The sequence below is a fragment of the Nannospalax galili genome, unplaced genomic scaffold, assembly GCF_000622305.1.
Source record: "Nannospalax galili isolate Female #2095 unplaced genomic scaffold, S.galili_v1.0 scaffold1189, whole genome shotgun sequence".
Lineage (NCBI taxonomy): Eukaryota > Metazoa > Chordata > Mammalia > Rodentia > Spalacidae > Nannospalax > Nannospalax galili.
In genome coordinates, this window is record NW_008360313.1 from 1 (window position 1) to 27616 (window position 27616).

Consider the following 27616-nt stretch of genomic DNA (forward strand, 5'->3'; position numbering starts at 1 on the left):
TTAGCCCATCTTTTAATTGGGTTACTTCCTTTCTCGATCCTTTGTTTTTCGAGTTCATTACATATTCTGGATGTGTCAGATGTGTCACTGATGAAGATTTTCTCCCATTCTGTGGGTTTTCTCTTCACTTCCTTTGTTGCTTCTTTTGATGTACAGAAGCTTTTTAGTTTAATGAGGTCCCATTTGTTGATTCTTGACCTTGTTTCCTGAGCAATTGTCCAGTTTAGAAAAACCTTTCCTATACCTATATCTTGTAGGATATTGCCAATGTTTTCTTCTAACAGTTTCAGAGTTTTGGGCTTCACATTGAGGTCTTTGATCCATTTGGAGCTGACTTTTGTGCAAGGCAAAAGATAGGGCTTTGGTTTTATTCTTCTACAGGTGGGGATCCTGTTTTGCCAGCACCATTTACTGAACATGCTGTCTTTTTTTCCAGTGAATTTTCTTGGCCCCTTTGTCAAATATCAGGTGGCTGAAATTGCATGTACTCATATTTGGGTCTTCAATTTTGTTCCATTTATTTAAAGGTCTATTTTTGTGACAGTACCATGTTGTTTTTATGACTATAGCTCTGTAATACAGTTTAAAATCTGGTATAGTAAGTCCCCCAACATTGCTCTTAGTGTTCAAGTGCTCAGGGTTGCTTTGGCTATCTGAGATCTTTTGTGCTTTCATATGAGTCTTAGGATTTTTTTTCCAATTCTGTGAAGAATGTCATGGGTATTTTAATTTGTATTGCATTGAATCTATAAATGGCTTTTGGTATGATGCTCATTTTCACAATATTAATTCTTCCAATCCATGAACCTGGGAGGCCCTTCCATCTTCTGTTGTCTCCCTCAATCTCTTTCTTTGAAGATTTAAAATTTTCATTGTGGAGTTCTTTGGTCAGGTTTATTCTGAGATATTTTTTTGCAGCAATTGTGGAAGGGAGTGTTTCCATGTACTCTTTCTCTGATTGCTTGTTACTGATATATAGAAAGGCTTTAGAGTTCTGTAGATTCTGTTTTCCATTTCATTCAACCTATTGGTTAGGCTTTCTCCTGTCGTTTCTAATTGGCTTACTGAGTGTTTCACTTCCTTCTTCATTTCAGCCTGAGTTTTCATCAATATTTCTAACTCTTTTCTGAATTTATTCAGAATTTTATCCCTATCTTCCTTCAGTTCTTTGATTTCTTTGTTTCTGTGTTCTTTAAATTCACTGAATTCTTTTATCATTTATAATTGTTCTGTGAGAACCTCTAGGAGTTTCTCAATGTATTCCTCTACAGGACTATTGATACTTGATGGGGGTATATCATTTGGGTTTTCATGGTATTATTATTTTTTTTTGCTGTGACTTTGACGTGGAGTTCTTTTGTAGTTTCTGATTATTTTGTGAGACTCAAGCCTTCCTTTGTTGAATTTAGGTCTGCTTCTTTTACAAACTTTATGTGCCTTTGTGGTTTATTTGTTGGGCATGCAAAGCTGGTTGGTCTAGGCTTCAGGTTCTCTCTTTTGATTTTATACTGGAGTGGCGAAATTGCTTTCATCTTGCTGCTCAGGAGTTCCCACAGAGGCCCAAGCCAGATGAGGATCAGATGCTCTTAGGCTTTCTCCTAAGGTCTGGATCCCTCCAAGAATGATGCTGGCCTCAGGAATTTGAAGCAGGGCTGGCCTGGAAGCAGGGCCCAAGAAAGATGCTGGACCCAGGAAACCGGTGGCTGTACCACCCAGGAATGCAAAGGGAAGTTGTGGGAGAGAAGAGGCTGAGGGCCCCTGGGGACTACTGGGAGGAACTGGGTTGGTCTGGATGCAAAGGATCCAGATGCAGTGGGGATTCTGGGCTAAGAGGTCAGTCCAGGGGTCTGGGGTGCCAAGACAAGAAATGGGCCAGTTCCCAGGCTAGGAGGAGAGGAGGTGGGGGAGCTGGGAGGGTGAATGAGGCTGGGGATTCAAGGCACAGTGGGCTCAGCAGCAAAACTTACCCAGGAAAGCTGATCGCTCCAGGAAGCATATTTAATTATTTTTTATTTTATGTGCAATAATGTGTTGCTTGCATGTATGTATATGCACCGTGTATGTAGTGCCTGTAGAAGCCAGAAGAGGGTGCCAGATCCCCTGGAACCGAAGTTAAGAATCACTAAGTGGCAGGGAACTGAATACAGATCCTCTGAAATGGCAGCAAATGATCTTAAACACTAATTTATCTCTCTAGTCCCCCAAATAAAATAAATCTTTAAAAACATTTTTTTAAGAAAATATATATAATATAGCACATGAAGTTGGGTGGGGGCAGATTGGAGAGGGGATCTAAATGCAATCAAAATATATTGCGTGAAATTTGAAAAGTTCAATAAATATCCACTAACTTATTTTTACCTTAATTTAAAATACAAAAATTTTAAAATTATAATGTAATAGTTAGCTCGTAATATTTAAAAATATAATATGACAACTTGGGAGGCAGAGGCAGGCAGATATCTGCGAGTTCAAGGCCAGCTTGGACTACATAGTGAGTTCCAGGACAGCTGGGGCTACAGGGAGACCCTGTCTCAAAAAAAAAAAATGTAATATGACAGTAATAACAACAAGTGGGAAGTTGAGAATGGAGCTATATTGAAGCAAAGCTTCTACAACTTACTAAAATTTAGTAAAATGGATTAGATTGTGATAAAATACATGTTTTCAGCTGGAGAACAGAAAGACTGTGAACTATAACAGTGATTAGTAAAAAGTCAACAGAGGAACCAAAATGAAACACTAAAAATACTTAGCCAATAAGGAGTCAGCCGAAATGATATGGAAAGTAAAAGAAGACATACAAAAAACAAATAGGATAATAGAAGGCTGAACTATGAATGTACTATGAATAATTACATTACATGTGAATAATCTAGATAATATGACTAAAAGGAAGAAATGTCAAATGTGATAAAAAAAAAAAAAAATCAAGATCCAAATACGTTCTGTCTAAAACAGACATGACTCAGGCCCAAAGACACAAATACACTGAAATTAAAGTATGGCAAATATGTGTCATGCTTAGAGTGAGTGTAATAAAACAGGATTGGATTCATTAATATTAAACAAAATAGGCTTTAGGGAAAGAAATATTATTTGGAACAAATATACATTTCATAACAATAAAAGAATCCACACAACAGTAACATATAATAATTATAAATTACATATATCTTATAATAGTGGTCCAAAATACATCAAGCAAAAATCGACAAGATTGCATGAAGAAACAGGCAGTATAAGAATGCCTATTCTTGGGCTGGGCATGGTGGTGCACACCTTTAATCCCAGCACTCGGGAGGCAGAGGCAAGCGGATCTCTGTGAATTCAAGGCCAGCCTGGTCTACATAGTGAGTTCCAGGACAGCTGGAACTGGGACAGGGAGACCCTGTCTCAAAAAGACCAAAAAAAAAAAAGAATGCCTATTCTTATATAGAGATTTCAATATGCTATTCTCAATAATTAATAGGACAACTGAACAGAAAATACCATGATAGGGACAATTGCAGTAACAGTATTAGCTTACCTTCATAATTATGTCCATGTATCTCTATAGATACATGTATCAGAATAAGATACAAATCTAATCATTTTTGTAGGCATATAAAAATACACATTATTTTCATCATAAAAGGAAGATCTTTCAAGATTTATGTGCTAGGCCATAAATGTGTATGAATAAATAAAAAGCTCAGGTTGGCCTAACTCCCTATGTACCTGAAGGTGACTTTAAACTCCTGATCCTCCTGCCACCACCTCCCAGATGCTGAGTGATGGAACTATATATGCATCCTGTTTGGGCTCATTGTCCATGTAACAGAAAGGCTTCCAACTTCTGAGAGTTACCATGTGTTGCTACTTTGCTGAATTTATCAGTTCTAGTAAGTTTTTATTTTTGTAGAGTGTTTTGGATTTTCTTCATTTCAAATCATGCCATCTGCAAATAGAGACAATGTTGTTTCTTCCATTCCAATTGGATGAATTTGGTTTACGTTCCTCACTGCTCTGGTTAGACTTCCAATAGTATGCTGAACTGAGTATTTTGCTCTTCTGCTTTATACTATAGGAAAATCAGTCTTTTGCCATTGATGTTAACTGTGGGTTTTTCACATAAGTATGCTTGTTTTTTGTGTTGTGTTTGTTATTTTTGTTTTTTGAGTGCCTTGTCACTATGTAGACAAGGCAAGCTTCAAACTCTAATCTTCCTGCCATCTAACTTGTGGGGTGTGCACTATCATATCAAACCTTTGTTTTGTTTTGTTTTTTATAAAGTTTTTGATATTTAAGTTTGATCTGTCATATAACCCAGTGATTCTATATCTAGATAACAAAGACTTTTCACAATACCATAACAGCTTTATTTGAAATAGTATAAAACTGGAAACAACTCAAATTCTCATCAATAGGCAAATAAATAAGTTATGATATATCTTTTAATGAAATACTACTTAGAAACAAAAAAGATTGAAGTATGCACATAGGCTATATAATGGATGTATCTGAAAATAATTATGGTGAGCAAAAGAAGCTACAAAGAATTACAATATTATTCCATGTATATAAAATTCTAGATAAAAATAAATGAATCATACAGAAAGTAGATCAGTGGTTACCTAAGAAGGAGAAGATTCAAAGGGATTTGAGGAAGTTTGGAGGAGTAATGAATAAGTTTACTCTTCAATTTGTGGTGATGGCCACATGGGTATGAATGTATGACAAGTATGAATTTTAAAGCTGGGTGGTGTTTTTAGACACTTTTCATCACATTAACACATTTTAAAAACAGATTTTACTATGTAATCTGGGCTTTCCTGGAACTTTTAATCCCCTGACTGTCACCTTGCAAGTGCTCAGATTATAGGTATGTGCTACTACATTCAGAATCATTAAACACACTTAAAAGGAAGGAAACGATCTGACTTCTGAAACATTTGCAAGAAGAAAATGTTTCTAAATGTTTCTGATATAAACAATAAGAGTTACGAAAAGAAAACTCCTAGAAGGTTATTATAAAAGGTTATTCTGTCTAATCAGTCGGGAGGAGGCGCGACTTCATGCATGCATGGCGGCAGACTCGAAGACAACACTTAGAAGACTGAGAATAGGCTGAAGCTCATGTCACGTCAAAGGGGCACAGAAAGTATGTCTGCGGGACTGGACGCGTTGAGAGTGAGCTGCGGGCCCTAGACTTGAACTGTATGGAAAGAGATCGGATTTTAAGGCTTATCCAATTCCAAAGGAATTATTATTATTACTACTACTACTACTACTACTACTACTACTACTACTACTACTACTATTACTACTGGTACTATTACTATTCTGATTGGTTTTTTTGAGAAAGGTCTCATGTAGCACAATCTGGCCTTGAACTCCTCATCTTTCTGCTTCCATCTCTTGAGTGCTAGGGTTACAAGGCGTCCTCATCATGTCTAACAGACAGGATTCCTTTAGAGAGAAGAGCCAGGAACAAATGCAGATACTTTCGATCAAATCATATTGTCATCCAAGCTGTGAGACCCTCCATTGTCTGCCCAGGACTACTTCAGAGTTGCTGTGGAGCACTGCCTACCGTGCATCTTCTACTCTTCCCCTTTAGAATATAGAGGTTTCTGTTCCATTGTTTACTGATGTTTGAGGCCACTGGGGAGGTTACTTGCTAAGACAACTTGTCTATTTGTTTTGAAATTCTCCTTCCTAAAATAAACCACATGCAGAATTGATTCAGAAACTAGCCTCTATCCTAAACTCAGACCTGGGAGTACCTCGATACCTAGACACAACTTCAAGTTGTCTCTTTTGAGAAAACCTTGACAGTGGGAAAGAGGGAAGAAGCATTTAATTGCTGCAATGAGTGATCACTCACCAAATAGCCTAGCCTTCCTTTAACTTTCCAGTTTCTTTAAATTTGAGTATTACTGTTAATAGTCTGCTAATTCTGTAAGTAAAATTTCTGTGTGTCATTTTTAGACCCAAATAAATAAAATCCCTTCTTTGCTATAGTGAGCTCAGAGGCCACATGTTCCAGATAACATATCTACAAGTTGGAGAAGGGCCATTTAGCCATTTTAAGTAAGTGACACATTTTTATTCTGTTAACTCACTGGGATTTAAATGATTAATACTTTTTTAGATTATTCAGGCAGGCAAAAGGCAGAAGTGGACAGAGAAGCCAAGAGAAAGGAGATGATAAAAAAAGATGACCACTTAAACCATGTATAAATATAATGAAGTTGTTTACATGAATGCACTTCACATAAATTTTACTTTAAAAATGTGTTCTGTAAATATTTTACAGAATATCCCAAAGGTTTCTCTGTGATGTATCTGTTTGTCACAGAATTGGCATAGTTTAAATATTCCATTGTTTATTGCATTGTATATACTGTATTAATAATTAAAATTCTATAGCAATATTATGAATACTGAACAATTAAGAATGCAAAAAAGTAATTTAAGCTAGTATCCTTGTTAATGCAATTTTGAAAGTGCATGTACATTATTTTTGAAGCTTGTTCATTTGCATATACATTTCCAGGAAGAAATGTATATTGCACTAATAGTGCAAAGACATCTGTTACATTTACTCATTTGACATTATATCAAAAGTTGAATATCTCTGATCTGAAGTACTTTGAACTATCATTATCTCCAGTTTGGGGGATTTGGGGATTATGGGCTATTTTCACCAGTTGAGCATTCCTAACATAAAAATTTGAATCTCAAGTTCTAAAAATCTAAAAGTTTTCAAATTCTGAAAATAATTTCGCATTATGTCAGATTCCAGATTTTTGGATTAAGGATACATATCCTGCATCACTTTTAGTGGTTATAGTAACATTTTTAAATATATAAATGTCACTCTTTACTTAAACATTTTCTTAATTGGGGGTCTATTTCTAAATTTTTGCCATTATGAATATATTTATGCATATTATTACCCTCTGATTATTTTTCCTACGCTATATATTTTTTTAACCTTTACAAAAACTTTGAGAATTTCATACATGTATATAAGGTGTTTTGATTAAATCCATGCTCACTCCCTCCCCTCCAACATTCCCCCCTCTGAAGAGGTAACCCTAAAATCTTTTAGGGATTAGATACAAGCTCCCAAATACTTTTGACATTTTTGGCCTTTGCAACAGAGTATGTTGTTAACAGACCCAAGGACATTTTGACTTTTAGCCAGGAAACTGGCTACATTTCTTTGGGGTCTTTTTACCCTAACTGCATAGCCAATTCCTACCTCCTGTTCTTATCACACTACCCTCTGAAGGGGTTACCCAAATTGACAATATGGAATAGGGACACAGACCGCTCTGACTTCTTCCATGCTGAACAGGGATGCAGGGTGAGGCAATTGGAGTACCCCTTCAGTGGGTCTGTCTAAAAGATTCCCAAATTGCACAACTCTTGTCTCTAAGGGGAAAAGAAAGCCCTTGAATCATGACTAGGAGATGTGAAGGAGAAGTAGAGGCAAGAGTAATTAGCATTACAAGTTCTAGACAGGGAGCTAGAAAAAAGTCAGAACAGGGCAATTTTCAAATGTTCATATGAGAGTTCATTGGAGTTTCTTGACAAGGGCTTCCAAAAGCATCCCTCTATTGGGTTCTTGCTCATTTTTCTTTTGTCTTCCAAGGTTGGACTAGTTGGCTGGGAAGAGTGGCTGGATACTCAGGTGAGGGTCCAGTGGTTCTGCTTGGCACTCCTTTAATGAATGAGCACAACCATCAACAAGCCCAATTGTGACTATGTTTAGCGATCAGGCTCAGTCAAAGTCATGATGATGGTAGTTATTTCATGCAGAAGGGAGTGCTGTATAGCATCATTCTAGGCTATATTTTAAAACTGTGTTTATTAGGTTGATTCATGTTTTAATTACCTTGACTCTGTCACCCCATCACCTGTCTAGACATTATTTTTTAGATCAAATGCATACAAATCTGACTTTTTATTTTTGCCTATATACTTTATTCCTTGCTTCAACTGGAACTCCAGGCTATCCAATGGGGCAGGCACTCATTCCTAACTTAAAGCCTGCCTGAAGACATCAAACAAACATATAAAGAAACAATATATCCCATAGCTAGTGTAGTACTTAATAGGGTGTCTCCTGATTGGTTAGTTCCTCCAATGGGTGTGGCATGCCACAGAGTGTGGACTATGGGGCTGGTGGCTGGGAGCCATCTTGGAATGGAAGCTGTGAGCTGAGCTGGAGAAGCTGTGAGCCGTGGGGAAGCCATGAGCCATGGGGAAGCACGACAGCTGTGGGAAACGCTGCATGCAACAGCTGAAAGACAGAATGGACTGACTTTTAATAGACCTGGGGCTATCGCTGGCCCCAGAGGTGTGAGTGAATTATGGGTGTGGCACAGTCAGATAAGGCAGGCTCTGAGGTGTGGCACGGGGCTATGCACTGGGTACTCATTCTTTTGTAAGTTAATAAATACACATAAAATATATTATATGGTTTGCCTGATCATGCAGGAGACCCAGAGAGAATTTGGGCCACAAAATTGGCGTAGTCAGCAGGATATGATGACCCTGAGAATGAGTTTTAGAAGAGTGCTAATGGCAGTGCTGATGTGGTTTTTGCAACGGGTTACTAAAAAGAGGACAGCCATGCAAAAGCAGGGGCCACATATCCCTCTGGGGATATGTTGCAGGTATGTGAAGATTTTTTAAAAGTTACCCAAATGCTAGAAAATCTTTTACCTTCTCTAGACCCAAGTGAAGTGCCCAGAGAAAGAGAGAGGCCACTTTGCATCATAAAAGATATGCCCCAGGCAGGAGAACCAAAAAGGCTGCACTGGAAGACCCAGTTACACAGCTGGAGAGAGAAAAAAGGCTGGGCACTTTGATTTGTGTAAAGTCCAAGGACTCAGAGAAAACGGCAGATAATAATAAAAAGGAAAAAAAAAAAAAGCTAACTGTACTATAGCTAGAAAATATTCCATGCTAGAACTCTTAAAACTAGGAAAAACTTACAAGTAAGCAAGCAGAGAGCCCCTGGCCATGTGGCTTGTGAGAGTATGGGACATGGGAGAAAATGACGTCAGTCTAAGTCCTTCAGAAGTGTCACAGCTGAGTTATATAACCACCCATCCATCCTTATGATATAGGCTGTTCAACCTAAGCCAATGCATGGGGGAGCAGTCCTTAATGGGATAGCTGGTTGAAGGCTTTAAAGATACATGATTGTCACCAAGGGAGACTAACATGATTAGCAGAGGCTTGAGGAATATACAGGAGGGGCAGGCATTACTGAGAAAATTAGGTATGAGAAAAGCAAAATATGATGTCCAGTTCACTGGGCCAGATGAGACTGTGTTCACCAGAGATATGAAAGAAAGCTTAATTCCACTGGGACCTCGAGAACGGTATGGGGCTTTAATGGCTTTACTAAGCCCTTTGATGGGACAGGATCTTTGTAAAGTGAGAGAGGCTTTGGAAAATCTAAATGATTCCTACCAGCATGTAAAATCTGTCTGTGAAATAACAGAACACCCTATAAGAGATATAAAAAAGACCAGACAGAGGAAATGGTCTACTTGCGTTACTCCGTTACTCAAAGACAAATGTGGCAAGACTTATGTCAAGCCCAAACTCCCAGAGAAAAAATTGATAGAAAACCAAATTCGGTACTAAGGTGTTTCTGGAAGGCTTTAAAACCTGAAGAACAGTTTGCAAAAGGCATTCAGAGGATAAAAATTAGGGGTGGTTAAGAATCCCCAAGGATTAAATATGATGCATTTCTCTTCTGATAAAGGCTATACTAGAGGTAGAAGTAGGTTTTCCCACCAAGTTCTCCCCCAGCAATCTGGTGTGGTCAATGGGAAGATGACAGATGTGGGTATAGTCAGGAGACACACCCAGAGCCTGTCTGACTCAGGGAACCAACCAGTGCAGGGGGGATAGAAGCCCCCTGCCTCCTCAGCCCAGTGCAGGGTCAGACAACTAGAGCCAACACCTGTAAGTGTATCAAGAATAGAAGAATTCAAAGGGATAACTAAAAATGGTAATGATCTAACCAAATTAATGCCTCATACCCATGCCTAACAAGGTACCTAACAAGGATCTATGGAGAAAACAGTTAATACAAATGGACAAAACCTCTCCATGCATTATGAGACCATATCTATGAGTTATTTAATATATAATGTTAATGTTTCTTTGAATGTTTTACAGATGTGAAACCCATTTGAAAGATACCTGAAGAAGCAAAGGCCAGCTATAGACAACTGTTAAGAAAATCTACAGTACCAGGGGTGGGTTGTCCCCCTATAAGTTGTTGGTCAGAGAGAGCTCCTAGAGGTCCTCCAATTCACCAAGGGTATTTCCATTAATGTCGGTTATACACTAGAAAGGTCGGTAAGGCCGTGTTCCTGAGGACACTGCATGTTGTGAGCATGGGAGAAGAAGAAGAAGAGATGGAACTGAGACTAAGCCAAAAAACTCCACACCACTGGATGGATGACATTCATATTGCCAGAAGGCTCTATACAGATGGTTGAGGAAGAAAGGATCCCCTATAGTCTACTCAATGATAGACGCCATGTGCTGCACACTACGGACATGCCAAGCAATACCTGCAAATGCAATAATGGCTCAGCCACATATGTACAAGTGACAAATTTCTAATTGGATAAGGCCCACTCTTAGGGGTGGAACACACATCTGGTGCTGTAGGCCAGGCCAACACCTTTTGTCGAGAAAGGCTACAGGCCTTAGTGGAGAAGCCATCATGAGTATATTGTTTAATGAATATAGTACACCTACTGGGATATCTTCTAGGCATCTGTATTTACATTCATGTTTGTTTAAATGTGTCTACTTCCTTCCATTTGTCTTTATTGTAGAAGAAACACCACTGAGATAAGTCAGTGGCCATGGCCGAAAGACAACTAATGGGGAGGCCCAAGAAGCCACTCTCTTGGCATGATACAAGAGCAATTGCCCTGCATCTATCACACCTCCAAGGCTCAGGGACTTTAGTGGAAGATGGACAGAAAGATTGTAAGATTGGAGGAAACGGGTGGAGTGTCTCCCGATTGGCTAGTTCCTCCAATGGGCGGTGCCTGCTGCAGAGTGTGGACTATGGGGCCTGGTGGCTGGGAGCCATCTAGGAACAAAAGCCATGAGCAGAGCTGGAGAAGCTGTGAGCCATGGGGAAGCACCAGATCTGTGGGAAATGCCATGTGCAACAGCTGAAAGACAGAATTAACTGACTTTTAATGGACCTGGGGCAATTGCTGGCCCCAGAGGTGTGAGCGAATTATGGGCATGGCACGGTCAGATAAGGTGGACTCTGAGTGCGGCACGGGGTTAGGCACTGGGACTCATTCCTTTGTAAGTTAATAAATACATGTAAAATATATTATATGGTTTGTCTGATCACACAGGAGACCCACAGAGAATTCGGGCCACACAGGGAAAGGCTGCAAACACACTAATATTTAGAACAAGTCCTTCAGTATGACACTAGACATTCTATCCAAAGCCATCAGGCAGGAGAAGGAAATAAGTGGCATACAAATCAGAAAGGGGGAAGTCAAATTCTCACTGTTTCTAGGTCGCATGATCTTATAAAGACATGCAATGCCCCTGACCCCCCCCCCAAAAATTCATCAGCACTAATAAATGAATTCAGCAAAGTTGTAGAATACAGCATCCAAATAAAACAATAAGGAGCATTGCTTTATGTCAATAATGACTTTCCTGAAAAATAAAATTCTGTCATGGTTGACTTTGGTTGTCAACTTGACACACCTAGAAAGAGGGAACCTTAACTGGAGAATTTCTTCATCATGTTGGCCTGTGGGCACTTCTGCAAGGCATTTTCTTCATTGTTGAGTGATATGGGTGATGCCACCTCTGGGCAGGTAGTCCTGGACTGTGTAGGAAAGCTGGCTGAGCACAAGTCAGAGAAAGAAAGCCGGTAAGCAGGGTTTCTCCCTGGTCTCTGCTTCAGTTCTGCCTCCAGTTTCCTGCTTGAGCTCCTTCCCTGGCTTCCCTCAGTGGTGAACTGTGATTGTGATATGTAAGCCAAATAAACCCTTTATTTTCCTAATAGCTTTTGGTCAGTGTTTTATCCCAGCAATGGAAAGAAAAACAGGAAAAATTCCATTTACAATAAAATGAAACATCCAAAATAAATTTAAACAAAGATACAAAAATGTTTATAATGAAAACTATAAAACATTATAGAAGAAATTAAAGACAAAAATGGAGAAATGTGGTAATGCGTAAGAAGAAACAATACTGTTAAAATGTTCAGATTATTCAAAGTCAATGTATAGACAATGCAATCACCCATCAAAATACCAATGACATTCTTCCCAAAACTAGAAAACACAATCTTAAAATTCACATGTAATAACAAAAAGTTCAAACCGCCAAAACATTTTTTAAATAAAAAGAACAAAGCAGGAGACATTAAACCACTGGAATTAAAAAATTGCAGTAATTATAGCATGATGTTAGCATAGAAACATAAACATATATCTATGGGCAGGCTAGAAAGCCTGAAAGCTAAAATAGGTCTATAAAAAACTGTCTTTTAAAAATATTTATTTATTAAGCTGGGCGTGGTGGTGCATGCCTTTAATCCCAGCACTCGGGAGGCAGAGGCAGGCGGATCTCTGTGAGTTCAAGGCCAGCCTGGTCTACATAGTGAGTTCCAGGACAGCTGGGGCTACAGGGAGACCCTGTCTCAAAAAGACCAAAAACATTTTTTTATTTATTATTTTTATTTTATGTGTTTGAGTGTATTACCTGCATGGATATGAGTGCACCCATGTTGGGCAATCCCTGTGGAGGTCAAAAAAGAGTGTAGGATCTCCTGGAACTGAAGTTATGGATGGTTGTTGGCTGCCATGTGGCTGCTGGGAACCGAACTCATCTCTCTATCCCCAACAACTACTCTTAAAGTTGTTACAGATGTAAATTGGGGAGGTACAACAGTATTCAATAAATGGTGCAGAAGAATGATGTAGATCTTTGTCCCTCATCAGTTACAAAACCTGGTCTAAAATGATGAAAGACCTGACACTGAGAAACTATTGGTAGAAAATATAAGGGAACTACTTTAGGAAACTGGACTAAGTGAGGGTTTCTTTTTTTTCTACTTTTATCCCAGATAAAACCCTCAAAACAAAAGAAACAACACACATATGCACAGGAGGAGGAGGAGGAGGAGGAGGAGGAAAGGAATCTATGTATAGATTTATTGCTAATTTTAAAAATGGCACATATTTAAACAAAAGTAAACTGAATGTAGATAGAGAAAGAGAGAGGAGGAAGAGGAAATTACTGTAAACAAAAAGCTTCTGTACATAAAAAGAAACAATCAAGTGAGGAAATAACCTTAAGAATTTGGCTGAGCATGGAGGTGCGTGCTTTTAACAATAGCGCTCCAGCACTCACACTCGAGAGGCAGAGGCAGGTGGATCTCTGAGTTCAAGGCCAGCCTGGTCTACATAGTGAGTTCCAGACCAACTGAGGCTACAGGGAGACCCTGTCTCAGAGAAAACAAAAAAAGAAAGAAAGAATATATTTTCATACCACACAGCTGACAACAGGTTAATACATACCTTGAATACATGGCGACTCAAAAATTCAATAATGACAATAATAATCCAATTTAAAACTATTGGTAATAGACCTAAATAGATACTTCTCTAAAGAAGATAGGCAAATGTCCAGTAGAGGGAAAAAAGTTCAACATCACTAATCATTGGAGAAATGCAAATCAAAACACAATTTAGATATTATTATTATTATTTTTTAGAATGGCTATTGCAAAAAGACAAAAGATAACAAGTGCTGGCTGAGTAGAAAAGGAAACTCTTGCACACAGTTGGTGGGAATGTAAATTAGTGTAGTCATTACAGAAAACCATAGTGGAGAGTCCTCAAAAAGTTACAACTCAGACTACCACATGACCCAGCAATCCCACTACTGGGAATTTATCCAAGGGAAATTAAACCAGTATGTTAAAGTGATATTTGCACTTTGATGTTTATTATAGTACTAGTCACAACAGCCAAGAACTGGAAACAACTAAAATATCCATTAGATGATGAATGAATAAAGAAAATGTGTTGTATTTATTTGAAATGGAATGCTATTGGATTATAAAAAGAATGAAATCTTTTCATCTGTGACAACATGGATGGAACTGAGATCATGATGTTAAGTGAAATAAGCTAGCCACATAAAGAATGATCTCACTTATATGTAGAATATTAAAATATGATATCATGGAAGTTGAGAGCAGAATGTGGTTATAAGATGTAGGGGATGGAGAGATGGAGGAAAGACATATCAAGGAGCACTAAGTTGTAGCAGTAGAAACACTTTCTTCTATTTTATAACACACTAATGTGACTACAGATGATGAGAGTATATGGTACACGTCAAGAAATAATTTCAAATATGTTTTTATCACAAAGAAACATCAAAGGTTGGAGAGATGGCTCAGTAGTTAAGAGCACTGGCTGCTCTTGCAGAGGACGTGAGTTCACTTCCCAGCACCCATATGGCGACTAACAACTGTCTGTAACTCCAGTTCCAGGGGAATTCAGCATCTTCTTCTGACCTCCACAGGCACTGCAGGACATGGGTGCACTTACATACATGCAAGCAATACACTTTTACACATAAAATAAAAATCATAAATAAAATATTTTTAAAAGAAACATTAAATATTTAAACACATAGATATATTTATCCTGATTTGAACATTATTGTATGTGTGTATGTCTATGTATTAAGACAATATTCTGACTCATGAAAATGCACACATTTTCATGTCAGCTTTAAAAATTAAGCTCAAATTCACAAAATATATCACTTTTTAAAGAAAACTTAGTCCATGTTATCAAATGACATACATAAAATCTTTAAACTGAAAAAATACACACTAAAATAAAACATGAGAAGTAAATTTATCAAGTGGCAATAAGCCAGTATACTCAGAATTTAGCTTGAATTTTTGAATAATCCCCAAGGACCATGTGTTGAAGGCTTGTTCCCTAGTCCATGACAGTATTGGGAGATGCTGGAACATGGGGACATGTTCTTGAAGGGAGTAATGGAACTTCTCTCCTCCTCCTGTCTTTCTGTGCTACTTTCATGCTGCAAGGTGACCAAGCTTCTCTGCCATGCTTTCCTAATATATACTTAAGTGTGCTTATCACTCCAAACTAACAGTGCCAAATGTCCATGGTTTGAAAACTGAAGCCTAAATAAGTCTTTCCTTTATTAAGTTCATTATCTCAGGTATTTTGGTACAGTAATAGAAAGCTAACTAACACATCCAGGAAGTCTTCACGGAAGAAATAATCTTGAGCTTAAGCTTAGTAACTATCCTGGACTTTATATGCTCAAAAATATAAGATAAGCAACCAAATGTGCATCTGTTCATTGCCTAAGACTCTTTTTTTTCTAGTTGCTCTGTCTGTAACTTAGCAAGGCTGAATAAGAGCTGTTGACTAAGGAGTACCTTGGATCCAAAATCACACATTGGATAGATTTTCCAGGGTTAAATTTTTGACTTTACCACTTAAAAGTTATGAAAATATAGGCAAATACTTAATTTTTCTAAGCCCTAGTTTCCTCATCGATAAAGTGGGAAAAAACTGTGTACTTCACAGGGTTAAAATAAAAAGTGAAACATTTATATCTATAAACTGCCTAGCTCAATAGAGATTTAGTTGGTACCAACAAGCTATCAAATCGGATGTAAGTGAGATGTGGTCTTCTGGATCTTTCCTGTTCATCATGACCTTTCCTGCATCTCCATCTGTACAATATACTCTGTTATAGTGAAAAAGGTCATATAAAAGTTTAAAATAGCTGTCGAATATCATTGGTTTTGAGATTTATCACCCACTGTTAAATCACCAAGACTGAAATAAATGAAATACAGCTCACCAGTTTATTTCAGGAATAGACAATAGGGAATGCTTGATCTAGGTAGTGAAAAAATAAAAAGAATAAACACATAGAGGGCCTGTTTTCCAGTCTAACTGTTCAATTCATGTAGCATTTTTAAAAGTTTAAAAAGAAAAACCTTAAAGATAATTAATCTAAGAGTAACTATCACAACTTTTAAAAAAATCTGATACCAATGGTTTATTTGGCATACTTTATTTTATCTTATTCAGGATTCTAGCTTATAAGAATGAGTAAGACTCTGGGCTGCAGTAGCATTGAAAACTCATTAACTTCTCTGGGACTCTGTTACTGTGGCTATGAGAGATGCTAAGGACTCTGAGCAGCATCCGATTGGTTCTAGAAATTGTGACCTGGACACGGGAAGGCATCAGAGGCAGATCCTTCTGATGTCTGTGGATCTTTGCTGGGGCTGACCAGACACCTACCAGAGGCTGGCACAGTGCTCAGAATCTTTATCCTGCAGCCTGTGAGGCAAGAGGCAGCCCCTTTGCCCTCAAAACCCAACAGATGGACACTACTCAGCAAACATTCAGCCTATGTTGTACTTTAACCCAGGAATCAACACCTACCCTGTTGATCTATTTTTAAACTTTGTGAATGAAAATGGAATTTAAAGCACTTTTATTTTCAACTTGGATTTGACATGTACATTCTGTCTCAGTCCCAGGGAAAGCCCAGGATTGGTATTTTCGATCACCATTGGCACCCTTGTCTTTTCAAAAACCAACTTCTCTGGCTCCTCCGATGAGGTTTATCATTCCTTATTCCTGCCATAGAAATCTCCCCACACAGGACTGTAGTATGGATTTTGTCTCCTTCAGCAGGTGACAATCCAGAAATAAGCAGCTAAACCAAGGCTAACCATAAATTGGTTTCTTCTTCTGAGCCATGAAAATAAAATGGTACATATTTTTACTTAGATGCAAGAAATAATTTTACTTAGCTGAAATAAACAAATACACTAAGTCTGCTCGAAACCTCATGTTGTCTCCAGAAGCCAAGAATTCCTGAGTTTCATTTTGGGAGCATGGTGTATTCAGAGGTATCTTACTAACTTGTGTCAGTCATTCCTTACTTTACCTTGTGTGTGAGTCATCACTATAGTGTTAGTTTCCAACATTACAACAAAATACCAAGATTAAGAAAAAAGATTTAGCTAATCTCACAGTTTTATAAATTCTGCCATCAGTTGGTCCAGTTGCTTTAGGCCTATGGTGATACAGCACATCATAGTAGGAATGGAAGGCAAGGCAAAACAGCTCATCTCATAGCCAGGAAGCCAAAATGGTAGTGAAGGATGGTGACACTGCTTACTGGGTAAAGGTGCTTGCTGTCCAAAACCAGAGACCTAAATTCAATCCCTGGAACTCGTGTAAAGGTGGAAGGAGAGAATTGGCTCCACAAATTTGTCCTCTGATCTCTGTACACCATGACATCTATGCCCATAGGCACATACATCATGAACACACAGTAATAAATAACGAATACATAATTAATTTTTTTAGTAATAGCAAGGGGCCAGAGTCCTATAATCCAAAGACATGTCTCTAATGATCAAAAACTTCCCACTAGACCCCATCTTCTAATAACACCACCTTGAGGATCAAATCTTTATTCAACATCAGGCCTTTGGGAGATAGTCTAGATATAAATCACAGTACTTTCAACCTATTTAAATATAGGTAGCATCCATTTTAGAATAATTAAAGAATTAAAGGGGGTAGCTTTTCTATTTTTTTCCATTTCCATTCCTCCTTCTCTCACTTACACTGTTTTAAAATTTACTTCTTCTTCCACACTAGTGTCTGACTTTGTTCTGCACTGTTGTCCTTTCCCATGCACTGGGAAGCTCTCTGGCATTGACAAAGATTGTCCTCCAGGCTTCTCTGCCCTTTGGTTTTGCTTGTTTGTATTTTTCCTATCTGAGATTGGACTGACTGTGGGCTTCCAAGGAGAGGCAGGAGTTTGGATAAGCCAGCAGTTTAAGCAGATTTTATGGCCAGCCCTGTAATAAAATGCATTCAGGGGTCACCCAAGAAACTTTAATCAGCACCAGGGGTCACTGGATAGCACTTCTAGACAGGAGAGAAATGAGAAACAGTGATTCGGGGGTGGGGGGAGAATTGGGGGAAGGGGATAACTTTTGAAGGTTCTCAAGTTATCAGAAATAACTAAAAAAAAAAAAAAAAAAAAATTGGTTTTTTAATCAAAAATGCTAAAGAGTGAAAGTTGCCCAGCTAGAGATCTTCTATAAATTTAGATGAGAATTTTACCCAAAGACTTCATTTTTCCCCTTTGAGTAGTTTGCTTGAAAGTACGGCCTTCTGACTGGTCTCAGGATGGATATCAGATATCTCACCCTGAAGGGAGAAACATTCTCAGCAAATCCTTCTCCTCTGGAAAAAAAAAAAAAAAAAAAAAAAAAAAAAAAAATTCTGCATCCAAAAATCAGAGTCTGGGCAGACAAATTGGCACCACTCCCCACCACCCCCCTCCAGCCTTCCTTTTATTTTCTGTGAGAAATAAGATTGCAGACTTGAGTCACAATTCACAAATATTTAGTAGTATTATGTTGCAAGAAACCAGGAGGAAAAACCAGAGGAAGGTAATTCTTAAAAGCTTTGCCTCCACTCATGCAAACAAACTTTATGCTTCCCAATAAATCTCCTGTTTTGTAAGTGGCCATTAAAATAACAGATCATTTGATTAAAATTCTGTTTTCTTTTCACAACAGTCATTTGGAGTTTTGAAGGCCTCCAAATGTGTTCTTGGCCATGATGTCATTAGCATTTTATTAATGCATCCAAAAGGTTAAAAGCTCTTAGCTTTATAGGGCTTTTAAAAGCAAACATTTGATTGTCTATTGCATAAACTGCGTCTGAACCCGTTAAAATGTGACAACTTCAGAACTGACTCTGTTTAAAGGGGAAAAAAATTGATCAAGGATTTGCCACATTTTTAATTACTTTGAATTAAATGAAAACTGAATGGAGGCCAATATTTGGGAACGGAAAAATTAAAACCAATCCAACACCTTTCAATATAAAAGTAATATTTTTAAATTAGGGTTTTCCCCTCTCTTTCCAATTGAATGATTTTTTTATAGCACAAAAATAGTTTATAGTTTGTAGTTTGAAAGGTTTATTTTTCTCTCTCTGGTCCAGTCACAATGTAGTCAGTTTGTCATTAAAAATAAGTTGGAAATTTTTTTTTTTAAATATGCATTTCAGGTGTCTTGGCTTTAAAAAAAAAAAAAAAAAAAAAAGGCTCAGAGCAACATCTGTCAACTTTTCTTTGCTGTGTATCTGTGTGGGAAAAGGATCTCTCTGTACCAGGTGGTTTCACATCAAAATTTTAAGACTAAAAACTGTTTTGTTTTGGGTTTTTTTTTTTTTTTTGAGAAGGCCTCTAGTCCAAACGTCTCTGTCAATCCTCCTGCCTCAGCCTCTTCAGTGCTGTGATTACAAGCATGTGCCATCACATCTGGCTTTAGGAACTCTTAAATTAGCCTTTTTTAAGCATTACAAAATAAATCCACAGTAACATGATAAAACCAGCAGTTAGGGGCTTACACAGCCATGCCATGCATTAGTATTTATTTTTCCTGTGTTGTCGGCGGTTTCCTCGTGTGCATTTTCAGGTTGGATTACCCCTTCCAGTTGAATGCTCTTTTGCACACTAAGGAGAAAAATTCCTCCCCTCCCATCCCCCGATTTTGTGCTTTAAATGAAACTATTTGAGCTACTCACGTTCAGAATTTTCCCTATTCTTATATCACTGATCACAGCGAGTTTTCTACTTACCTTTATTGCTTTATTCATAAACTTTCAGTGCCTACATTTCTCATTCTAGTAGATTCTATGTTTTCAGAGCCTATTACCGCTTTTTATTTTATTTTGTTTTATTTTATTTTATTTTTATTCCTCACAAATGAACACTGAAAACCCTCTCCCTGAGCCTTTCCCTTTTTTAATTGCTTCTGTTCTGAGGAATGGAGGGAACAGCCACATAACTAGCAGGATCCCATCAGTAGATAAGCTTGCACAACATGCCCTTAATTATACAAACAAGTCTTTCTGGAGAAAGTCTTCTGACAATTACTTCCCGAAATAAATACGCCCAGCGACTGTCAATAGCAATAAAACCCACACAATCATTTCTTAAAGCTTTTATTGTTTGCCTGTAATTAACATGTTGATGTGATTAAAGGTACATTTGACTTTTGATAAACCCCAGACTCCTATAGATAACATTTCCAGCGGTTCAAAGCTGCTTTCATTAGAAGCGATATTTATCTGATTTGTAACCAATCAATTGGAAATAAAACTTTCCTGTGGCATGCCGTGAAAACAGCCAGCCACAGCCCTAGTTTCCTCTGAGACCCTCTTGCAGGCTAGGTCCTTGAGAGAGATGGATTCCATATGGTTAGGAGGAAGAATCGGGCAAGAATTGAAAAGGTAGAGCGAGCAACGGGAAAGTCTTGCAGACCTGCGCCTTGTTTCTACACGCTGTGGTGGAAGGCACAACCGCTGCAACCAATTTTCTTGAAAAATAGACTTCGTGTGGCAGCAGAAAAGCCTGCAAAACTGGGGTTTGCTGAGGCCATAATTTTTAATGTTTACTATGCTTCCATATTCTAAAGTTTGTTTATCAGATTGAATTTTCTTTTAATGTTTATATATACTCTTGCCCCCAAATTATCTGTCCCTCATTCTCTCTCCTCTTCTCCTCTCTTTCTCTTCTCTTCTCTTCTCTTCTCTTCTCTTCTCTTCTCTTCTCCCCCCCCAAATTATCTGTCCCTCATTCTCTCTCCTCCTCTCTCTCTTCTCTTCTCTTCTCTTCTCTTCTCTTCTCTTCTCTTCGCACTTCTCTTTTCTTCTCTTTTCTCTTCTTTCTCTTCTCTTCCCCTCTCTCTCTCTCTCTCTCTCTCTCTTTTTCTCCTCTTTCCCCTTCTTTCTCCTCTCCTCCTGGCTCTACTCTCTCTTTCTTTTCTTTCTGGCTTTCAACTGTGTATGTTTTTTTTCTACAAAAACATTTTGTTTGCAATCAATTTGATTTTCCTCATCCAAAATTAAAAAGCTCTAAATATTGATGTTTTGGCAACTAGATTTTCAAAAGTTTGTTTGATCAGGCAAATATGTGGAGAATGCTGCGATGGAGAAATAAGCAAACTGCATCCCACATTATCACTGTAGTAACACTGTATTATACATCTTGCTGTGTATTTTAACCACTGTACAAATCAATTTTTTTTTTGTTTTCAATGGGAATAAAAGAAAGAAAGAAAGAAAGAAAGAAAGAAAGAAAGAAAGCCAATCTACCTTTAAAATTTGTATAGATTTGTCAAAACATCTCCTCTCTCTTGCCCTCCATAATCTCTAAACACTTCACATTTTTAGAAATGAAGTGGAGGGAGGAAAATATTTTCATATAATGAAACAGTGTTGACATGCAAACCTTTATGCATTTCTAACCATGCCTCATTAAAATTTGTCTTTAAATATGTGGTAAACATGTGCATATATGCTGTGTACCATGCTTTTTAAATTGAGTTTTAAAGGGAATGTATGTAAACAAAATAGTTTACTGCTATTAAAATGAAAAATCTATGTCTGTGAAGCAATTTACAGTAATCTGAATCTGTTCAAAGGCTTTCCATTTTAATTTAATTACATGATTTCTCAGAGCCCATTTCAAATGTCTTCTCAAACACTGTGATTTATAACTTGATAGATAATCCCATTCCATTCCAACCTTATTTAAGCATACATATGTCTTTGCACAGATAATTTAAGAGCATTGTCTTGAAATGCTGATTGTTTCCAATCTAAAAATGGCCTCAGTTATGACATTTAATATCTTGGAAATGAATACCATCTCATGTATGTATGACCTACAGGCATCTGCACTTAAAAACCAAGGAATTGGCATGGGGGGGGGAGGCGGGTGTATGCCTGCAGAATGAACTGTTGAAGTAACAAGGAGATTGGGTGTGACAAGTCTGTCTCTGCGGGGCTACGATTTATGAATATGTCTCAGAGCCAGGAGAATTTCTGAGGGGACCAGGCTCAGGAAAAAGTCTATATGAAGCCTACTATGGACCTTTAAAATCAACTTTAATCAAACAGCATCAACATTTTCTTTTCCACAATTTAGAAAACATTTCAGAAGTCATTAAAAATTCATTTTAAAACGTCAGCCATGTGTTGTTCTTCATTTGAAATCCATCCCTTACCCCTCCATTTCCTAATTAATATAAATGAAGGTAACTCCCTTGACAAATGGATTACACTACCAAAACACAAAACATTCCCACCTTCTTGAGTCATTAAGACTATTAATTATATATTCTTTTTATGAAAAATTCATTTCTCCCAAAAAGTTAAGTATATTTTAGAAGTTAAAGCTGGAACTTCTTTTGCAAATCAATTTTCTATACTGTAATATCCACATGATTACTAAAATAGCAGAGATTCAGAACACGCTGGACCCGAACAAGGCCTTTAAACTACACTCTGCTCACAACTAAAATCACTGTGACAGTAGCTCAAATTACAGGAGGAAAAATGATTTTCAGATTTACAAAGAGAAGTCACGTACTTTTAGGGTTTTATTCTTGCCTTACTGTTGAATAATGCTGAAATAACACCAAATAACTAAAGGCAGAAATTGAAATCTGGCCTCCCTGGGTTTTGTTGTGATGGTGGTGGTGGTGTTTAAATGTGTGTGCATATATATGTTATTATATGTTCACTAAGGGCACATAAATGACTGCAGCATCACAGTTTGGCTATTTATATTCTATAAAAAAATAAATTAAAAAAAAAAACAGGCATTCAGCTCTACCAAAAACAATGCCAAGAGCCAGCTATTATATATTCAACTGTTCTTTTTTCTTGTGGGGAGGAGTGGAATTTATGAAACCACTAAATATACTAAACAAGGACAAATATCAGAATGAAAACTGATAAATATACATCTATCTAAACTGTTTCCCTTTACAGTGTTTGAATGTTTAAAAATTGAGGCATAGGCCTAATGTTTTCATCTTTAATCCAGGTGGTAGGTAGCCTATAGACACAGCCATGGGTCTGATCATCTCTGCTGAGGTTGCTGCCTGCTAACCATATGATGTGGGGAATTTCAAAAGTCCTCAGCAGAACAACTGTGACATTATTTAAATGACATTCTCCAGACTGAGTAATTCAAGAGAAGGTTTGGACACCTTTTCCTGCAGGTGGCGAGGTCAAGAAATTCCAGGTCACATCTCTCATCTTATACTGCAAGAGGATTTTCTCCTCTAGGCAGTCTTTACACTTGTGTGTGCTAATTTCTTTATTTTTATTCGCAAAATCTTTTTCTTTTTGGTGGTTCTAGTCCTAGAACCCAGAACCTCAGGCACGTCACCAACTGCTGTGCTATGGAGCCACAACCCCAAACCTCATAACATTAAAAAAAGTTCTTTGCACAGTGCAGGTTTTTATTTTGCTTAAAGTCCTATGCACTCCATCAGCAAAGGCTGATCTGAGAAAACTTTAACCATAGCCCATAGGGAGAGAGGAAAAAAATCTCTCACTTGAAGTGTTATCTGAAGACAGTGGGATTCCTGCTTCATCAGTAATTCTTTCAAAAAGTAGAATATCTGTGAACTAGAGAAGAAAAAGATAGTTCATTTTCTACTATACCATTAGACTATGGGGCTAATTCAAGTTTAACTAACCATTAGTTTATTAAGGGGATTGACTTTGCCTTTTTTTCCTCTCTCTCTCACATTTTAATTTGAAGCATGTGTATTCTGATGCCTTTCTGAACGGTAATTGCACATTTGTGGAAATAGCAGCAGTTAAAATCCATAGCAGAACCCCAAGCCACAGAGATGAGGATAACAGTGAGATGCTCTTTAAAACTTATTCCATATATGTACAAAGTCGTATGCTTAAATTTAGGGGAATTTCTTCTCTCTCTCTCTCTCTCTCTCGCTCTCGCTCTCGCAAACGCTCTCTGGTCTATCTGTGGCTACATGACTAGCATGAGTTTCCACAATTTGAAACATACTGTGACTAAGACAGTTTAAAAGGAGTTCCAGTAAAGCTTAATGGTTCTAGAAATAAAAGAATAGGATAACGTCTTATGCTCAGGATTTCAAAGGCCTAATTATTAAAAGCAAGTGGAAGGATTCTTCTGAAGGAAGTCCTCTGCACAAAAGGGCAGTGCTGGGGAAGTCTGTTCACAAGGGAAAGTTAGAAGGGAGCATGCTGCAGATTCTTGCAGAGTAGTGGGCCAGGGTGCTGCATATTTGCACTGAAGAGCAATTTCGGGGTGCTCCTGGGAGCCTGCTCTTTACATTTTGTGAGAAGATCTGATGGACATGAACAGTGTGGGTGCCTTGGAGGATGTATGCTCTTGCCATATTTTTTTTTTTGTTTTTTTTGGTTGTGTTCTTTCCGATTTTTTGATGTAGGCACTTAGAGCTATAAACTTCCCTCTAAGAACCTCTTTCAGCGTGTCCCAGAGGTTTTGTTGTGTTGTATTGTCCTTTTCATTAAAAAAGGAGCACGCACTCTGAGCTCCAGGGGAAGCAATGCCAAAAAGCAACTAACCAAAACCAGACTGAACAGAGACAGAAATGAGGAAAGAATAAAATGGTTTGGAGTCAGGCTGCCAAATACATCAGAGAAAAAAATTCACATGGTTTCAGACCCATGCTTGGCGTCCTTATCAGAGATGCGTGTGCATACGCATGGATGGAGTTTTTATTTCTGGAAGAATATCTTGCAACTTTGTACTGAAAAAGATGTTATTTTTCTTCTTTAAAATAATGGAGAGGCCACCCCCATTATCTTTCACCCCCAATTCTACCTCCTCTAACTTATTGTGGTTTTAAAATGCTTTTTCTGTTGAATCACTTGATCACTTCCTAGGGTTTCCAGCCAGATAAAACACTAAAACCCCAAATGTCTAGGCCTACTGACTTTCAGCTAGTTTTCTAACACTCCCTTTTGAGGAGGTAGGGAACCACCTGGCCTTTTAATTCAGTCTATTGTAACAGCAACAAAAGTAGCTGGAAAGAGGTCAGAGGGTGATAAGGACTAGGGATAGATCTGATCCTGTATTACTTTCCATAGACTAAGCAGCATGGGGCTGAGGTTTGCAAGCATTTGGTTTACCAGATTTAATCCACTGATGACTTGTATGGTAATGAATGTCTGAAATGCTTGTCTATAATTAAGGATTTTGTAAAATTTTATTTATTTTATTTTATGTGTATGCATGTATTGCCTGCGTGTAGATAAGTGCACCTGTGTCATGCAACGCCCGTGGAGGACAGAAGAGGCCATCAGATCCAATGGAACTGGAGTTATAGACAGTTGTTAGCTTCCATGTGGGTGCTGGGATTCAAACCTGGGTCTTCTGCAAAAACAGTCAGTTGTCTTAACTGCTGAGCCATCTCTCCAGCCCCTAATTAGGGATTTATAATGCTGTCCTCATGGGCTCTGCCGAACTTTCCTGTTTGTAAGTGAAGGTTTAACACACTCATTTCATCTGTGTAACTATGCAAGCTGTTGGTACCCACAAGAGACTCACCACTGAGATGTGAATTTCACTCTCACCTTTGACTACCAAGAGTAATTATACACAGTTTATGGAAAGAGATGTTCTGGAATGAGAAGACATAGGAGATACAGATCTCTGTCTCTGTCTCTCTCCTCTCTCTCTCTCTCTCTCTCTCTCTCTCTCTGTAGTTTATCTGAACCCAGAAACTCACACATATGTGGTAAGTGCTCGGCTACACCATCAGTACCAGAAGTTGTTTAAACTAAATTGAATAACTTTCAGATAAGGGATACAAATACAGTTTGGACTGGATTGTTTCTCTCTGCCTCGTTATCAAAGCACTGGGAGATTTTAGCTGCTCTGAAAGACAGGGCATCAGCATGGAGACTGTTTTTGGACCTCTCCCCACAAGGTTACAAAGACCAGACTTGATGACACACAGATCCCCAGCTGCCAGACTTTTTGTTTTCTTCTAGGGTAGATACATTGTGAAGGCACTAACAGTGACTAATCATCATACTGACAGAAATGATCACCCAAAGGGCAGCATTCTGCCTTGGGCACTACTCCCTTGCCATTTCATTCTATTCTTCTTCCTGTCCCTAGGAACCAGTCTTAACTGAGTTGTCCCAGGATAGACACAAGAAGAAAACCATTCTAGAGAAGAGTGGAGCTAGATTACTCCCACCTCTAGGGTAGCTGCTGCTCTTGCCCTAAGATCATTTGTGTAGCATCTGTTCCCCATGCCTTGGACAGAAGATTTATGAAATACATATTCTATCCAACACATCCCATTCCCAGTATGTTTTTAACAACAAAAATGAGCTCCTTAGTGGTTTGAAATTGTCTGTGGCACTGTAAGAAGACAAAGTCCAAGTAGGCTGTAGTGGATAATAGTGTTGTGAGTGAGGTGTAGCTACAGCACTCATCATTTTGGGAGGTATACAGTGGCAACTGGAGGACATGCATTGTAACCATAGCAAAGCAACCATGATGCTTATATTCAGTATTGATTGAACTGCCTCTATCAGCTCCTGGTACTGATTGAGATTTTCAGACCAGGGATAAAGTCAAAGCTGGCCACTGCCATGTAATAGAAATAGTGTGCTTTAAAATTGTATACACTCCAGAGTCACATAGAACTATAGCATGTATTAACCATGTGGTCCTTGACTTCCTTATACATAAAATGAAACTATATCATGAGAATATTTTAGATGTTATAAAAGGTTCTTGGTACACTAAAACCAAACAATATTCAACACTCAACTTGAAGTTCTTTTCTCTCGCTGATGATCTTTCTTTCTTTTTTTTTTTTTTTTTTTTTTTTTTTTTTTTAAAAAAAAAAAAAAAAAAAAAAAAAAAAGAGGACGATAAATCTTTCACTGTGATATATCAAAATAAAACTCCCTCACTCTGTAGACTAGGCTGGCCTCGAACTCACAGAGATCCGATTGTCTCTGCTTCCTGAGTGCTAGGATTAAAGATGTGCACCGCCACGCCCAGAATAATAGTTGTTTTCTAATGAACTGGTTTGTTGCAGATCTTTCTAGAATCTAGCCACTAATTCTTTAATAATTGATGACCTTGTTCTACATAACTACATAACTAGGATTATAGTGTAATTGTAGAAGTTGTAGGCAACATGATGAACAGTATCTTAAATGCTAATATATTCAGATATTTTTTCTGCTACTTTAATAAGACAACAACACTAATAATACATGTCATTAATATTTTGTTAAGAGCTATACTTAAATTATTTCACTTATTTCTCCTAACAATTTCATTAAATACTTGCTTCTATTTTACAAATGAGGCGACAGGGACTCAAAATAGGAAAACAAAAAATGCCACTATGCAAATAATGGAGATGAGAGTCACATCCGGGTCTATTTCACTAAATCCCAGGCACTATGCTTATTGTCTCCTGCAAGTACTGCTAAATCCTCTATGACACAAAACTCACTCTTCTGTCTTGATAATTCATTCTACATTTTGGTAGTTACCTTTTTTTTCTATAGTTCTTTGAATCTGATGACTATTACTATGAACCCCAAAGGAGCATTTAAATAAAAATGTTTGTCATATGGAG